At 36.2% G+C, this 14974-nt stretch overlaps 1 long non-coding RNA gene across 2 annotated transcripts; it reads left to right on the top strand.

Moving 5' to 3' along the window:
• The first annotated feature begins 6947 nt into the window (after window positions 1-6947).
• LOC112720497 (uncharacterized) lies at window positions 6948-10506 on the top strand. Of its 2 annotated transcripts, none has more exons than XR_003162196.3 (6): window positions 6948-7323; window positions 7462-7646; window positions 8154-8303; window positions 8510-8758; window positions 9499-9613; window positions 10251-10506. It is a non-coding gene; the product is annotated as an uncharacterized lncRNA (long non-coding RNA). The 2 variants fall into 2 exon arrangements; XR_011867363.1 differs by having other exon boundaries at window positions 6961-7323; window positions 10317-10506.
• The last annotated feature ends 4468 nt before the right edge of the window (window positions 10507-14974 follow it).

The raw sequence follows: 14974 nt of genomic DNA, 5'->3' as shown, positions 1-14974 counted from the left end.
GCCATCCACGCGTAAGCGTCGACGACGCGTGCGCATCGAGTTAAAATTTTGATTGTTTAGTACTTCAAACAGAGAGTTGGGCTGCCACTGTGCTGGAGTCATGCGTCTGGCACGACGGGTAGTCACGCGTATGCATGATCGACGCTCACACATCACTTCTCATTTTGGGTCATCCACACGTACGCGTGGTCGACGCTTACGCGTCACTTGCCTGTTTCTGTTTTCACGCGTATGCGTGACCTGCGCGCACGTCGATTTCGCACCTTGTTTATGCCTTTCTTCTTCTTTCTTTCTCCTTTCTTCTTCTTTCTTCTTCCTTTCTTACATTCTTCTTCTCTCACTTTTCAAAATTCCACTTATCATTTTTCTTATATTTCATTTGCATACTTTCATTCATTGCATTTTGACTTTATGCATGTTTTTATTTTCTTTTCTAAGTTTGCTATTTTTCTGTTGGTGTTAAATTTTCTTACTCAACTATTGAATATTTCTTGCATTGTTTCGGTGCTTAGTGACTTGTTTTACATTGTTGGGTGTTGTTATTTATAGGTCAATGCTAATCTTTTATGACACTTGCATTCCTTTTTGCATTGATATGAACTTATATTGTCTTTCATGACCCACTTTCTCTCCCTCATTGTTGCAATTCTTGCACTAGTGATATGCCAGTCGCTTATATTATTTTCTCATTTACATGTTGTAGCTACCGTGTAGTTGAGAACCTCATTTTTATTTGGCATTAGCCCACCCATATTTTAATTGTTTGCATATCTTTGTTTGTGGATTATTCTTCTTCCTTTTTCTCTTCTTTCAGTATGGCCACTAAGAAGGAAAACGGAAAACTTCTAAATAGGGCGACAAACAAGTCCATCGGCACATTCCTTTGTAGGAGCTCGTAAGTGTAGCCACGGTAATCCATCTTGTTCATCTTTGCATGCATCGAGGACGGTGCAATCTTTAAGTGTGGGGAGGTCGATACTGACTTCCGTGGGTTAGTTACCTTCTTTTCAATACCAATTTTTAATTTTATTTGTTAGTTAGTATTGCATTGCATAATAGATTGCATGTATAGTTAATTGTTTGCATGTATGTACTACTTGGTTGAAGTGATGAATTCTTTTCCAAAAAATTATTTTATAGCATTTCACTAATTTGAATTAAAATTTTTGTTGAACTTGCTTGAAGAAATTTATTTTGGAACATGGTTTAGAGCTCGAACACACAAAACCAGTGAGATTTTGAGCCTATTTGATTGGTTGTATTTTATCAACTAATATTCTGTTTTTGTGTGTGTTGTTCTCTCTAAAATTGTAATCTTTGTCTTGCTTGATCCTATATTTCTATTGTTTGATGTATGCATGCACTTATATGATTGAGGCCCTTGTTTAACTATAGCTCACATACCCATATGGCCTTATCCTTGTCATTATCTTTTACAAACCAATGTTCAGCCTATTTTACCCTATTTGTTCTTTATTTTCGCATATCATTAACTCTAAACGGAAAACAATAATGTCCTTAATTTGAATCCTTGGTTAGCTTAGACTAGTGAGAGTGGTCATGAATTAAGTGTGGGAAAATTGGGTTTGGAAACGTTTGGTTTGGGAATTGGGTGTTGTGTATTTTTATTAAAATGTGAAAAAAATGTTGAGGATATGTTCATGCATTCAATACCTTAATCATATGCATTGAGAAAAATAAAAGAAAAGAAAAAAAAGAAAAAAAAGAAAAAGAAAAGAAAAGAAAAAAGAACAAATAATAAAAGGGGACAAAATGCCCCAAAGTAAATGGTGATAGCAATGCATATGTACTGTACTCAAAATTGGAATGCATGAATATGTGATAAACATAGTTAATGGGTAATTAGATTTTATATTTTGATTACATGGATTGTCTTAGGTTAGGTGGGAAGTTTAGGTTAATTAAGGATTCAGATTTTAGTCCACTTGACCAAATACAAAACCTTGACCCTAACCCATTACAACCCTTAAAAGACCTATTGATATGTGTATTTGTGCATCAAATTTTTGTTGATTAGTAGAAGAAGAGCAAGCCTTAGAAAGCAAGATTAGTAGAGAATTGAGAGAATCGAAACTTAAACAGTTGAGTGATTAGAGTGTACACACTTTCGGAGAGGGTTCGATGCTCGATTCTTTGTTCCCAGCTTTCACGAGCTTTCTTCTTACAAGTTTACTTGTACTTTATTTTATGATTTGAATTCGTGGAAAGATTGATAAACCGCTATTTTACGGTTTATTTTATATTGAATTGAGTGGATTTTGTCCATTATTCTCACACTTATGCATATAATTAATTCGTATGTTTTACATTTTCCTTCCTAATTTTGTGCTGTGATTGAAAACATGTTTCTTTGGCCTTAAATTCGCTAATTTTAATCCTCTCTTATTACCATTCGATGATGTGATATGTGTGCTAAGTGTTTTCAGGTTTTATAGGACAGAAATGGCTTAGAGGATGGAAGGAAAGCATACAAAAGTGGAAGGAACACAAGAAATTAGAGTTTTGAGAAGCTGGCAGCGACGCGTACGCATGGATGACACGTACGCGTGACCAGGAATTTGTTCAGCGACGCGTGCGCATGGACGACGCGTACGCACGACAAAGTGTCACGTGCTGCAATTATCAGAAAATGCTGGGGGCGATTTCTAGGCTGCTTTTGACCCAGTTTCAAGCCCGAAAGTGAATATTAGAGGCTGCAGAATAGAGTTGGAAGGGGTGAATGAATCATTCACACATTCATTCACAATTATTAAATTTTATTAGTTACATAATATTTTTTATTAAAAAAATGGCATCATTCATTCATTCTTATTATTCAGGAGCTTTTTTTTAGAAAAAAATATATTAAATATGAGAGTGGAAGAGAGAGCGAGAGAGTGGGGGGGGGGAACACGGGGAGGGGTAGGCTTCACGAAAATGACAAGGATTTTAGGATTTGGAACAGAGAAGAGTATCGAAGGTTGGAACATGAGTCCTTCTCCATTTTTGTAGATCATCTCCCGGAAGACATTTCAAAGCGAGAGTTGTTTCAGCTATTCAACTGGACTAGGCGTATCAATGATATCTACTTGTCCCGAAAACACAAAAATGGTAATGTGTACATGTTTGCCTTTATCAGGTACACGATGAAAGGGGGCATTGAAGGCAATGGCAGAGATGAACCAAATGAAACTGAGAGGTAAGATCGTCTTTGTGGGAGCGGCAAAGTATAGACGGATGTCGAGAACAATGGACGTGGGTAACGACCGCCAGGGAGATCATAAGCAAAAACCCTCATCTCAGGAGCCACTCAAAGGGGTAGGCGAGGATGGATCTCTGTCAACTGCACATGGGGTACCAACGAAGGAAAACGTTAAGAACATGTTGGGAAATCAAGAGATAAAGAAGATGAAAGTTGCAGTGGTGGCAAAAAATTTGGAATGGGTACAGAGAAGTCTAGTAGGGGTTACGACGAAGCCTATTGATTTCACCTCTTTGAGGGATATGGTAACAAGGAACTTGCCCTCCGTAATCCGAATTCGGGAAATGGGAGCTTGTAAAGCTTTGTTAACCTTTGATATTATTCGCAATGCGGATGAGACATACACTTTTAAGTTGAATTTCCTGCTACAAGTTTTTCATCGGGTATGGAGGTGTAAGGAATCAGAGCGGTGCGAATCCCGGAGGGTATGGCTCGAATGTCTTGGGGTACCGTTGTGCGTATGGTCTTAGACACCTTCAATATGATAGGAGGACAGTGGGGAACGGTGGTGGGGTGTGCGAAGGACACAAAAATGTGCAACACGCTCATGGTAGGTCGAGTGCAGGTTGATACGTATGCTATGGATGTGATACAGGAGAAAATTCAAATTTTTGTTGGATCCAGGGGCTATGATGTTTTGGTGAAAGAGGGTGGGCCTCATGCAAGGGACATGCAGTTCAAAGGGGATTCCTTTGGTAATGGTGTCTCTAATTGGGAGTTCTTGAATCATGATACAGCAATCATGAGCGCGGAAAGGGATATACGGCAACCGGGTCCATCTAAGGAGGATGATCATGATGAAGGATTGTTGATGATGATGGCAAGGAAGGAGGAAGATGACAAGGACAGATTGGTCAATTCAGAGGTTTTTTTGAATGAATTGGTTGAATGCAGGGCCAATCACAAGCGAGGCAAAGTAGTAACGGATCAAATTGTTAATGCCGTGAATCAAGGAATTTCGGATTGTGGGGGTGATAACCGAACAACTTATGCTGCTGACTCAGATAGGACGGTTACATGCATCTACAATTCACTGCATAATGGACCGGGTAGAGTTGCAAAGAGGAAAAAACAAAAAAACCAAGGGGGCACTAAGGGTTGGACTGGGACCAAAGGCAAGGGGTTGGGAACTAAATCCAACGGGCTGGGCCTCTCTACGTTGGCTATTAGACCTGACCCGGTTTGGAAGGGGGAAACGGAGCTTGGCCTCATTCTCGTTCCTCCTGCGCAGCAACGCAATGCGTCCAATGGAGAGAGCAGCAGCGAAGGAGATGGTCGCACTCGTCTCGGAGACGGCACCAGCGGGAGTCGGCGGTCAGGACCTCGAGGGAGTTGCTTGGTGCGCGGCGAGGAAGGCCGAGATCGAACTGAAGGAGGCGCTGGTAATGTCGAGGATGGTGGGCCAGGTCTTGTCGATGGCGCTGCGCTCTTGTCCGGTCGGGCCGTCGACGGTGAGAAGCGTTGTGTTGCGACACGGATGGTGATGGGACCAAGGGAGAATCCGGACGGTCACAATGCGATGGTGGGGGACGATCCGGCTACGGTAGGAGGTCTTCCTCAAAAGACTTTTGCTGCTGGAACGTACAAGGAGACAGATGCTAACCATGGTCAACCGGGAACAACTCAAGTAAGCCTTGGTGGACAGAGAGGCGGTAGTAGGGCAGATGGGCTTGCTGGGGTAGGCTCTGGAGGTGCTGAATCTAGGCAGGAGGACCGTGGAACGGAGGACAAGGAAAGTGATAATCAGGGAATAGAGGAACAAATGATGGAAAACAAGTTGACTTTGAAACTGGCGATGGAATCAGGGGCGATGCTGTATAATGAGGAAGATGACATCATGGCCATTCTTCAAGCTCAGAATGAGGAACTTGCTCAAAAGAGGAAAATCGCAAAACAGAAGGCGAAGATGAGAGGGTGCAGACCCAAGCATAAAAAATAGGTGTGTTATAATAGTTATTCATGAATTTGAGTTCTTGGAATGTTAGGGGGTTAAGGGGCGATTGAAAGATGAGAATGGTAAAGGAGTTAAAAAATAAAAATAACATGATTTGGTAGGTTTGATTGAGACGAAAAGACAGATAGTAACAAGATTTGATGTGGCCCGGATTTGGGAGAACGATGGGGCGGGATGGGAATATGTAGGCGTGGATGGTGTATCTGGGGGTCTATTGATGATGTGGGATGAATTATCTTTTAAAATGAATAATTGCTATAAAAGAGAAAGATGGTTGGGAGTTGAAGAGGTCATGTTAAAGAATAACTTCAACTGTGCATTTTTCTTGGTCTTTGGGGTACATAGCAGAGAAGAGAAGATTCATGTGTGGGAAGAGCTGAGCTACATGATTGGGTTGTGTCAGGTTCCTTATTGTGTTATAGGAGAATTTAATGAGATAGTGAATGTGGAGAAACGAAAAGACACGAGTAGTTTGTCCATGTCTATGGAGGAGTTTAAATTTTGGATACAAGATTTGCAATTAGTGGATCTGCTGCTCACTGATCGCAAGTTTACATGGTTTCGTGGCCGTTCGTGTAGTCGAATTGATAGAGCTGTGGTTAGTATGGAATGGCTAGAAGAGTTCCCTGAGATTCGGTTAAGGGGCAGACTAAGGGGTCTGTCAGATCACTGTCCTATAATAGTGGAAGATGCAATGGAATGAGGATCGAAAGCAGCGGTTGATGTGCTTCTGTGCGGTCATCTGGAACATTTGGATGGAAAGGAATATGAGGATATTTCAGAATAAAAGCAAAGGTGTAGAAGAAATCATCAATTTGTCTGTGCTTAGCTATAAAAAGTGGGAGGGCGTACTCTTTTTGTGTTGTTGATAGCTATGTTGGAGATGACATGGGGAGTCTCTTTATTTTGTGTTAAATTCTAGGTGGTTGCTTGCAGTGGCGGAGCTTGAAACAAAATTTTGGGGGGACAGATAGAAGATAATTGTCAAGATGCTTTTGATATGGACTCCATTTAAGATAAGCTCGTCTAACCTCATCTCTCTGATTTGGGTGATATTGACAAATTTAAAGTCGTTTTCCAGGGTCTTGTTCCAAAAGAGTTAAGGTCAAACTCATCAGATGTAACTCTTTGAACTTTTGGAGGTTGTATCTCACTTTTTTCGTGATTCATTAAAGTAGAAAAACTATCTACAGGTGTTGGTTCTCCTTCTTAAATATTAGCCTTCCTCTTAAAAAATGCATCAATTCTTTGATTTTTCATGATTATTTTATATAAAAATTTGAATATATATCCTGTAAAATATGTAAAAAAGAAGTTAGAATGACAAATATTAAAATTTACACTACAAGAAAAAAGGCCTGTCGGCACCCTTTTTTCTTGCCGCGCTTTTAAAGCGTGCCCAAAAGTGGTCTATGGACACGCTTTACGAGGGTGGCCATTGATTTGTGATTTGGCCACGCTTTTTTTTGCCATGCTTGAAAAGCGTGGCCATAGAGAGAAATCGGCACGCTTTTTTAAGGGTGGCCACTTATTTGAAATTTGGCCATGCTTTCTTACTACCACGCTTGAAAAGCGTACCCATAGAGAGAAATCGGCGCGCTTTTACGAGAGTGGCCACTGATTTGATATTTGGCTACGCTTTTTTTTGTTAAGCTTGAAAAGCGTGGCTATACCTTGTGTATTTTGGCACCATAAAAAAACGTACTGATAGAGTCCCCTCCCCTAAAATTTAGTTTCCTACCTATTTTTCCCACACTTAACCCTTTTTTTTGTAAGTTATCAAATTTTACCCAACAACACTGATAACTTACACACTAACTAAAACAATGAAACCCTAAAAATTCAGCGTTCATCTTCTTCTCGCTCGAACCCTCTCGATCCCAAGCTAAGGCGCCGTCAGCTTCATCTTCGCGATAGAACCCAGCCCTGGTCGTGGTGCTGCTCGCCTCTCTCTGTGTCGCGGTTCTGCTCAGCCTCATCTTCTCGAACCCAGCCATGGTCGTGGTACAGCTCACCTCTCTCTGTGTGAGGTGTGGCCACCGCAGCTTTCACCTCCAGAAGAGTCGCTGCTCCGCCTGCGCTTCCCCCACTGCATGCAAGATGAAATGTAAACCCTAATTTCTTCCATTTTCATTCTCGATTTTTGATTCTACGCATTTTAGTTTTAATCCTCACTTCATTCACCGATTCTCTCTTTTTCCTCATATTCCGATTCATCACTTTTTGCTTGCTTCATTCATTGCAGTACGAGAAGGTTGAGAAGATTAGGGAAGGAACCTACGGCGTCGTTTACAAGGCTCGTGACCGCGTTACCAATGAGACCATCGCTCTCAAGAAGATTTGCCTTGACCAGGAGGATGAAGGCGTTCCTAGCACTGCATTTCGTGAGATTTCTCTCCTCAAGGAAATGCAGCACAGGAATATTGTTAGGTATTCTTTTCTTCATCCTAATCTCACTTCTTGCTATTATTATTTGAATGCGTGTATCTCTGATGAATGCTGCTTTTTAGTAATTTGTGTTTGTGGTTTCAATTGGTGAAATTCATGTGCTTTTTCAATTCGTGATTCTATCAGCTTGTTTTTGGAGTAAAATTTTCAAATTTGTACTCGATACATGTTATGTTCTGAAAGGTACAAGGGGGAAGGTCCTGGTTCTCTGGATCTGAAAGGTGATAGAAAAGAGCAAATAATATAAGCTCGTGATATGTAACATTAAAAATGTGTCAATATGCAACATTCATAAGTAAAACCCTCCATTTCAATTGTTATTGTGGTTTCTCACCCTCTTGCTGCTATTTTTATGATTAACTGCTATGTGCACAACATCACTGTTGGTCCAACTTGAAACCTCTAAATTTGTAGTGTACTTATTTATATGTTTGATGTCCTCTTTATTATTCTAAAAATATCTTAAGAGACCCTTGTTTTTCTGCTTAGGTCCATCCTTATGTTGTCACTGGAAATAAGAACTCTAAATTTGGCATTAGAAATGAGAAGCTGCAGTGGTTTTTAGATGCTATAAAGGAGCATTCTAATGAGGTTAAGCTTGTAGGTGTCCACTGCCATCTTGGGTCAACAATTACCAAGGTACATCTTGAAACCTTGTTCCTTCCTCTTCTTCTGCTTTGTGACTTTTGGGTGTATTTTTCTCCTACCCAGTTTTGTCTCCCTTTGTTATGTGACTGTGCTTTCCTAGATATATTTACACTTTTACACTTGCATGTGTGGTTCTTAATCTCTGCTTAGATATAATTGTTGAAAATACCGTTGTATATTTTATTTTATTTTTATAGGTAGACATCTTTAGGGATGCTGCTGTTATTATGATCAACTACATTGACCAAATCCGAGATCAAGGTTTTGAAGTTAACTACTTAAATATTGGTGGTGGACTTGGGATAGACTATTATCATTCTGATGCTATCCTTTGACAACAAGGGATCTCATTGAAAAGCAAAAGCAGGAACCAGGGCTGTACAAACAATCACATTTTTGTCATCTAACTGTCAATGAAAATGAAAAGCTTCTATAGAAAAAATTGGGTAAGCAAATCAAGGCAAAAGGAAAAAAAGAATTGTAGGGAAAAAAACCAAGGGCATTTTGGACTGGATAGAAATTTCATATTATTAAGCTGCCTCAATCATATGATTACTATTTTTACTATCTTATGTTTTTTCTTTTCTTTTTTTTATTATCTTATATTCAGTAAGGTTCATTATATTTCATGATTGTCACAAACTTGCAAAAGAAAAAGACCCCAACCCTCTCTGTGTGGATGCTACTTATGTTTCTGTGTGTGTAGTTTGTGAAGTGCATCATTTATGTGTGTGAATTTGTGTGATGAAATAATAATAAGTTGTACCTTACACATTGATTTGCATTTCCTTTTAACCTATAAGTGCCGTTGACTAGTTAAAACTTAAAAGTATTTTCCTATGGTACTTTCCCTGCTTTGGTGTTAGGCAAGAGCTGACAGCAATTTTTTTAAGAAAAAGGTATGTTAATTTTAGGGTTAATAGTTAAAAACTTAAACCAGTCCTTGAAAGATTAAGCATGTCTCAATTTAGTCTTCAATAGACCAAATATATCAAATTGTTATTTTTGGAAAAATACATTTACAAATCAGATTGAGGACTGTAAAGAGCTCTGTGGCTAATTTGGTTTATTGATGTTGTGATACATCATGCATTTGGTTCATTTCTGTAAATTTTTGGTTTAGGGAAGCAAGCAAACTAGAATGGATCCATATTAGTTTATTGATGTTCACTGCCAATTTGCACAGGTATAAAATTATTGGTTCGTATACTGGTGTTAAGATTTGTAGTTGGACCAAGTCACAGCTTCGAGGACGGTGTGGTTGCTACAAGCATTCATTATATGGTAAAATGCAAGACATGGTAATCAGCTGTCTTACCTCATATACGGTATTAGATTAAGTTAGACTAGGCAACTTCTTTTCTTGCATAAATGATAACAAAAGAAATGTGCTTAGTGTATGTTTATTTGCCAGATTCTAGAATCCATCATCAGTTAGCATTCGTTAAGAGCTCATGTCTCACACTTTAGTTGAATTCACTTAACAGGAACAAGATTTTATTGTTAGCATTTTCATTTTAAATTAACTTTTTAATTAACTAAATTTCTTGATGAAATTTAAAGGCGAAAATAATTTACAAAATTCTATAAGAAACCTAAATTGTTTATTTTGGGAATCTCCTTATATCACAACAATAAAGTTTAATTATTCCATGGATTCCAATAATTTTAAAATTGAAGGAAGTGCAAATTTTAATTTTGAAAATTTGGCATTCATTATATAGCTTGCACTTTTTTAGAATTGAAGGTGAGAAAGAGAGTATCTTTTTAAGTATTATTCTTTTTCTTAGAAGTTTTTTTTTCTTTTGTTTTTCGTGCTTGCATAATAAATATCATTTGTTTGCTTGAACTGAATCTTGGGTTTGTTTGCTTGCTATAAGTTTTATTCCTGAACTGAATCTTATTAGTATTTATTTAAGTCTATTTTTTTTATTCTAGGCTTTTAATATTTGTCTTTTCGCTGCTGTTGCCGCTGCCACCTCTCTTGGTTTGCTTCTGCTGCAGTACTGCTGCTGTTAGGGCACAGATTTAGTTTCTGGGTGCTAGGTGACTATCTTTATTTTAGTTTAATTTTAAAAACTCCCACAGCTTCTATAGAGGCAACTAAGCTAATGAATGTTAAGTTGTTATTACTTATTTGTTCTGTAATAGAACCTCTAAAATAAAATCACAAGTGAAATTTGTTTTACTATAATTTGTTCTTGTAGTGTACTGTTGACTGAATATGTACTGCTGATTGCTTAACTATAATTTTTTCTATGCTTTATCTTCTCATCTATTTGTTGGCCTTGGCAAGTTTCCTGCCTCATTCTACTTTTAGGCTTAATATGTACTGGTGATTGTTTAATTTGCTGCTTTGTCATGAGTTTTTCTTTCAATTTCCATAGATAAAAAGAAAGAAATAAGTATATGTGTTTAATTCAATTATTGCAGGAACTGACCTTTTATTTTTCTTAGTTTCTACAAAAATAAAGTATATGTTGAATTAGGATAGGTATGTGATAGTGCTAGATAAAAAAGTACCAAGGGGAGCATATGGTTGTGACCTTGTATAGGGACTATTTCTTTTGTTTTTGATTTGTGTTGAATTAGGATAGGTATGTGATGGCTGAATATGCATTATTACAGGACCTAATTAAAGTGGCCTTGCCATTTTCATATTTAATCAATTTGGATTTGGAATTGGATTTGTTGGACTTAATTAAAGTAGCCTTTATAACATGCACTAACTTCAGATTATTTAAAATTCTGGAGGGCAGTGATAAAAATAATGGAGCTCATAATGAATGAACACACTACTCATGAAATTTGATATTTTGTAACCAAGGATAAGGAAATAGATATTTGACACTTTGAAATGTAATTTTTATTTTCTTTTTATGACTTTGATTTTTGGTACTTTGTGATCAAAGTCTACTTTTGTGGTGACAAGCTTATATATAAGGCCGTTTTTTTTATGGGAAAGTTTATATATATGTTTGATTGGTTGATATGGACAATATAAAATTGGTCTTTGATTTTAAAATTATATATGAATTTTGCATGAAATAAATGAAAAAAAATTTTTGACCGAATTTATGGCCACGCTTTTTAAGCGTGGCTATATCTTACTATTGGCTTGGCTATATCTTACTATTGGCTTCAACAGGCACGCTTAAGAAATGTGGCCATAACCTGAAAATTGGCACGCTTTAAAAGTGACCCATATTTTACCCTATGGGCACGCTTCAAAAGCGTACCGATATGTGAACTTTTCGGTACGCGTTACAAGCGTGGCGATATGTGAACTTTTCTGTACGCTTTTCAAGCGTAGCTATATGTTAACATCTATGGCCACGCTTTTAAGCGTGGCAAGAGATATAAGCGTGGCGAAAGAAAAAGCGTGCCGATAGATTCACAAAATCGTGCCGATAGAGCAATCGGCACGCTCGCATATGTGACCTTTCAAAAGCGTACCGATAGCTCAAAAAGCGTGGCGAAAAACTATCGGTACGCTTTTTAGCACTTTTCGGCACGCTTTAAAAGCGTGGCAAAAAGCTTATTTTCTTGCAGTGTTATAATATTTATTGAATTTTTTTTATCAATTTATACAAATACAATAATATCAATACTTATTGAATATTCTAATATTTTTTATGATATAAAAAATTAAATTAGATAAACAGTAAAATGTAAAATGTAAAATAATACTAAATTACATAAATAAAAAATACCTAATTTTTTATATTTGAACTCAAAGGTAGAGAAAATGTTGCTTATTGAATAGAGAAGAGCTGTGAAATACGAATACACTTAGTTAAGTCCAAATCTAACATGTTTTGAATATTTAAAACTAAAAATTATTGTGCAATAAAAACAAAAGATGAAGATTGAACTTTGGTATTTTAAGTCATAGCAAAGTATTTGAGCCAATTGAACTAATTTTTTATTTTTTGAAGAAGTATTACTAATTTTTTTACCAAAAGTTTGGGGGGCCATGGCCCCCTTTGTCTTAACTAAGCTCCGCCCCTGATTGCTTGTTTGTTTATCGTTTTCTATTTGCTCCACTCTATTGTGTTGAGCTCTTTTATTTCAAAAAAAAATATATTCGTATCATTGGTCCAGGATTTGTAATAAATTTTGGCTAGTAGAAAATTAAATTGATGGTTAAGATTAAAATATTTTTTATATATAATAATTTTATAAGACATGCTTATATTTTTTAATTATTAAATATACCATGGCTTTTATATATTTGTTCAACCACCACCTTCATTGCATTGCATATTTTCCCAACATGAACGATTTAATTCCAGTCGCTTATATTTTCCCAACATGAACGGGTTAATCCCTTTCCAAGAATGTGGTGAGAAAGAATTCCTCAATTATTCTGTCTACATTAAAGTAAAAGTTTATTCTGTTTATGTCAAAAAAGCTACTACTCATCCAAAGATGGCTATCAATTATTATGTGAAGACAAACATGTGGGTGTGGCTGCTGATCTCGTAGCCACACATATAATCCACTTTGAGCTTTTGCTTTTCCATATATTTATCTGATAATGACTATGATTATGATTTTAAGCCGGTTTATGTGGAACTCTAAAACTAATATTATTATTTGCTTGGGTATATTTTTATTTACATATGAAAATATTAAGAGATCTAAGTACACGATTTAAAGGTTTTCTTTTGTTATTAGGTAAATATTTTAATAATGATGTCTTCACATAAAAATTACATTGTAAATTAGTAAATGATTAAGTTAAACATGATAATCTTTATCCATTCATAATATGATATTTATGTAAAAACATCATTATTATTGAAATATTCACATTGTTGTTGTTGTTGGTATATCGCGTAACTTTAAAGGAAGACGCCGTCCTATCTTCAATTTACAGATGAGGCATAAGTTGGACTTCAAAAAACACTAAATAAGTGAAATACCTATTAAAATTACTCCGATGCTTAAGTCAAATAAAATTTCAATAAAATCTAATTTTAAAGTATTGTATAGTGTGTTTAGATGTTTTTTATCTTTTACTTAGTTTACCTTATACACTACAAGAAACAGCGTAATTATTGACGCTAAAAATCGACAGCCATATTTTTGTTGATATTTTTCGACGGTTTGCCATCGATAAAATGAAAAAAATTAATTTAAAATGAAATATTAAAATCGACGACCAAATCGTTTATTATTTTAGTGGTCTTATAATAATTTAATATTATCGTCACCTAATTGACGGAAATGTGGATGGGAATTTTTTTTCTTTAAAATCGACGGGCATACCGTCTATTTTAATATTTATAATATAGACTACTTTGTCGTCGATAAATTTAAACGGTGAAGATCCCTCTTTAAAATTTAATGGATGGTATAGATTTATTATATAAAATAGACGGTTAGAATGTTGATTTTTATTTTAACTAAAATCGACCAAGTTACCGTCAATTTTTATCAACAAAAGATGGTACCCGCGTTTATTTCTCGTGTCCCTTGTTTCCCCCTAATTCACCACTTACATTTTACCTCCGCCATTTCACCATTTTCTCCCAATTGGCGCCTTCTCCATTTCCCCTCCACCATTTCACCAACCTTCCCTCTCCAGTGCCGCCGCGCGTTTTCACTCCGCTGCTCCTGCATTCGTCGTCGCTTCGTCAGACTCGCTCCGTTGTCACTCTCGTTCAGTTACTCTCTCTCTTTTTCTGTCTGTAGTTTCATTCTTCAACTCTAACTTTGGTCTCTTTGATCTTTTCTTTCTCGCGCACAACAAATAGAAAACCTCCATTGATGATTGACCTAAAACTCATCAATTTTAGAATTCAAAGCCATCTTTAAAGCTTTACTGATGAACCACAACAGAGTTAAACTTTCTCGTTGCTGCATTATAAGGAGGCTCTTCTGCTGATTTGATATGTGAATTTTTTCATTGAAGCTCTTCTAGTTGAAAATTGTTCTTTATTTTGTAATTTTTTATTTTGTGGTTTCTGAAATATATAATACAACTTAGTTTGTTGTAAGTTTTAATCTATGTATTATTATTATGATTATTAATTTTTAATTTCAATCTGATTGCGATCTATTATTTTATTATTTTAGTGAAGTGTATGTGGTTAACTAAGTGAAGTTTGAATGTTGTTTATGTGAATTAATTTAGAATCTATTAGAAGATGATGGATATGATTAGTGCTACCTTGACTTAGTGAATGTGATGATTCAAGTTCATGAGGGGGTGTGTGTTCGAGCCATCTTTATTGCCTCCATACTGGTATTCGCTGTGTGACCAAAAGAATTCTATCATTTTCTCTACCTAGTTATTAAAAAAGAAATTAAAAGGCATTACATGTTTCTCTACCTGGTTATGTTTAACATTTTCTATTCTTGTTGAGATAAAGATTCTGTGTTAATTATATAGGAATAGGAATATATATATATTTATATCAACATGCAAAAGAGAAATCATATCTGATTAGCTTAATTTGGTTATTTTAATTCATTGAAAAGTTAGTCAGTTGAAGTTGCCTCATGCTGATGAGTGATAAGAATTTAGATGTTCCTAGTTTTATGAGATAAACATAAAATTTATGTTGCAGGGAAGAGTAGTCTTAGTGTATATAAAATTCTAAACAAGGATTAAGGAGTGTTTGATTTAATATCTCATTTTATCAAAAGTAGCA

The sequence above is a fragment of the Arachis hypogaea genome, chromosome 11 (assembly GCF_003086295.3).
Source record: "Arachis hypogaea cultivar Tifrunner chromosome 11, arahy.Tifrunner.gnm2.J5K5, whole genome shotgun sequence".
Classification (NCBI taxonomy): domain Eukaryota; kingdom Viridiplantae; phylum Streptophyta; class Magnoliopsida; order Fabales; family Fabaceae; genus Arachis; species Arachis hypogaea.
This window is presented reverse-complemented; position numbering and strand designations above follow the sequence as displayed.